Source organism: Perca fluviatilis, chromosome 12 (assembly GCF_010015445.1).
Source record: "Perca fluviatilis chromosome 12, GENO_Pfluv_1.0, whole genome shotgun sequence".
Lineage (NCBI taxonomy): Eukaryota > Metazoa > Chordata > Actinopteri > Perciformes > Percidae > Perca > Perca fluviatilis.
This window is the reverse complement of record NC_053123.1, coordinates 33,083,375-33,086,892: the sequence shown is the minus strand read 5'-3', so window position 1 is coordinate 33,086,892 and position 3,518 is coordinate 33,083,375. Positions and strand designations below refer to the sequence as shown.

Sequence of the window (3,518 nt, the reverse complement as noted above, 5' to 3'; positions counted from 1 at the left end):
GCAACACAGGTCTTGGCGCCGTACTCTCGCAGCTGACCCCAGAGGGCGAGCATGTTGTTGCTTACCACAGTCGCTCCCTCGATAAGCCAGAGAAGAACTACTGCGTCACTCGCAGGGAACTCTTGGCAGTGATCGATGCTGTGGGCCATTTCAAGCATATCCTCTGTGGCCTGCCGTTCACTATCCGCACTGACCACGCTGCCTTGAAGTGGCTCATGTCCTTCAAAGAGCCAGAAGGACAAGTAGCCAGGTGGATCAAACAACTCCAGGCCTTTCAGTTTACTATTCAGCACAGAGCTGGGGAAAGTCACAACAATGCAGACAGTCTCTCCCCACGACCATGCGCTCCAGGCTGTCACCACTGTGACCGCTGGAAGAACGTGAAAAAGCAAGCCAGAACGCTTGAAGGGTGATCTGTCGGGCGCTGTTACCCGATAATGTGAAGAGGTGGAGGGAATTGCAACTCGAGGACCCTGACCTCAATCTGTCATGGGTGTGCTGGATGCTAACATCCGACCACCCTGGGAAGATGCGGTTGGCCAGTCCGCCACCGTCAGAGGGCTCTGGTCTCAATGGCCTGGAGTGGAGCTGCATGAGGGAGTCCTGAAGAGATGCTGGCGTGGCCAGCCACTGGAGAACCACAATGGCAAGTGGTTGTACCCAAAAACCTCCGCGAGGAAGTGCTTGAAGCACATCATGGTAGCCTCGGAGTTGGTCACTTTGGGGTGACAAAGACCTTAAGACGGCTGAGACAGACGTTCTACTGGGGCCAGAGTAGGAGGGATATGGAAGACTACGGCGCCGATGTGATGCCTGTACTGCCCGTAAAGGCCCCTAGGTCAGTCCCGCACCCTTACAGCAGCACCGGGTAGGGCGCCTATGGACAGAGTGGGCGTTGATGTGCTGGGGCCCCTCCCGCACTAGTAGAGGGAACCAATATGTGCTAGTCGCCATTGACTATTTTACGAAGTGGCCCCGAAGCATACCCCTTCCTGACCAGGAGGCGACAACCGTGGCTGAGGCCTTGGTACAAGGAATGTTCAGCCGCTTCGGAACACCATCACAGCTCCACCTCACCCAGGGCGGAACCGGGCACAGGTGTTCACCACAATGTGTAGCCAGCTTGACATCCGGAAGACGAGGACTACTCCGCTGCACCCACAAAGTGACGGATTAGTGGAGCGGTTCATGCGGACCTTGAGCGCCCAGCTGGCCCTTTCCCACTGCCCGGACCAGAGTGATTGGGATCTGCAGATTCCCCTCATCCTCGTACGTGCCGCGAGCGCAGTCCAAGAATCCACCGGATGTACTTCTGCATTGTTGATGCTCGGCAGAGAGCTGAGAACGCCGACGGAGCTGGCCTATGGACGGCCACCAGATGCACCGGCGACTCGGCAGGGCCAGAATATGCCAGGCAGTTACAGGACCGATATGAACGGCCCACAACTTTGCCAGGCACCAATCGCAGCAGGCCGGGGTCCGCCAAAAACGAGGCTACGACGTGCACGTCAAAGGACAGGACTTCCAGGCAGGCGATCTTGCCTGGGTGTATGGTCCCAAGAGAGTTAAGGGCCGCGCTGCCCTAAGTTGGACAGCACATGGATTGGTCCCTGCTACGTGGTCCAAAGGGTGGGCCAGGTTGTGTAACGCATCAAACTGGCTCCAAGCGGACGCACAGTAGTTCTACACCGGGATAGGATGGCACCATACCGAGGTAACCAACAGCCGGCTTTCCCAGTGACACAGACTGGGGCAAGTGTAGGATCACCGTGCCGCAGGAGAGGCCCACCAATACGGCAGCAGGATGCTCTTCGAGGAGAGGTGGTGACACCGCTTGGAGCTGTAGTGCCAAGAAATGCCTCTACCGCTCCTAGACCTCTCCCGGAGGGTCAAGGAGTTAGGAGGTCGCAGAGGGTGCGGAGATTGCCGGGTCGCTTTCAAGACTTTGAGCTTCCTCGGGGACAAGGAATTAGCGGGGGGGGGGGCAATGTAGCGACCCTGCAGGACTAATATGGGAGAGATTCGGGGGGTTCATTGGGGGAAGATGTTGCCCTAGTTCAGCTGATTGGTCAGGTTGGAGAGGAGGCGGGAAGGAGGGTGAAGTTTTACGGAGAGGGGAGGAAGCTAGGAGAGTAGTCGGGGCCAGCAGCGCTTTGGTTGTTGTTTTTGGGCACTCTTCCAACCCTGTTATTAGCCTGTGTTCGAGGGTAATAAAGCCTGGTCCATCCGGTTAAACTTCGGCCACTGTCTCCTCGTCATTCAGCTACCCAGCCAGCCGTGCGGCAGAGCCGTGAACGCTACAATATTAAATGGATAGTGAATTAAATATAACATATATAACTCTTGGTGGGCATGTTGAAATGGACAAATACAGGTATCTTTATTTTTTGATGATGTTCACAGTATATTTTCTAATAATCTGCAGTAATTCTACTATTGTGTACCTTATCTGGCTTCACCAAATCCTTCATGAGCCTATGTACATTTTCATTGCTGCTTTGTTACTGAACTCTCTTCTTATTAGCACTGCTATCTATCCAAAGCTTTTGATTGTCTTTTTATCTGAAAAACAGATCATATCTTATTCAGCCTGTCTCTTTCAGTGTTTCCTATATTACTCTTTAAATAGTTCAGAATTCTTACTGTTGGCAGCCATGTCTTATGACAGATATGTGTCTATTTGTAAACCTCTGCAATATCACACTATCATGAAGAAAACAACTGTCCGTATCTTTCTGGGTTTAGCTTGGTTTGTGCCTGCTTGTCAGGTTGCAGTTCCAGTATCACTTAGTGCAAATACTAAACTCTGTAACTTTACTTTGAAAGGAATCTTTTGCAACAACTCAATTTACAAACTTCACTGTCTGAGCTCAAGAGCACTCACTGTGTTTGGTGCGATTGTCTTTTTCAATGTTTCAATTCTCCCTGTGCTTTTCATAATCTTTACATACACAAAGATATTCATAGTAACGTACCAAAGTCGTACATAAGTCAGAATGAAAGTTGCACAGACCTGTTTACCTCATCTGTTGGTTCTAATCAGCTTTTCTTTGTTGTTTGCATATGATGTCATTATAGTTAAACTGGAATTGGAGCTTCCAAAAACTATACATTTTATAATGACTTTACAAGTGATTTTGTATCATCCTCTCTTTAATCCAATCATATACGGACTAAAAATGAAAGAAATTTATAATCACATCAGGAGGTTGTTCTGTTAAAGAGAACTGCACCAAGATATCAACAAATGATCTGTTCTGTCTTCTGTAAAAAATAATGTCGAGATGAGGTTTCTTTGATTATTAGAAGGTGTTTAATCCAGAAGAAAAAAAAAATGTCATAGTTGCTATACAATAAATGGTCATCAGCTTTAACATTGTAATGACATATTTTCTGCAGTAATTAAAAAGTCAAACACTATTTTATTCTTTATGATCGGGTTTAATTAAAAAAAACATTAAAAGTTTGTTTTAAATGTTGGCAATGGTAGAATCCTATGTCTAGGTGTGCCATTCATT

At 48.7% G+C, this 3,518-nt stretch overlaps 1 pseudogene; it reads left to right on the top strand.

The window, feature by feature from the left end:
• The first annotated feature begins 2,309 nt into the window (after positions 1–2,309).
• On the top strand, positions 2,310–3,221 carry LOC120569401 (annotated as a pseudogene).
• The last annotated feature ends 297 nt before the right edge of the window (positions 3,222–3,518 follow it).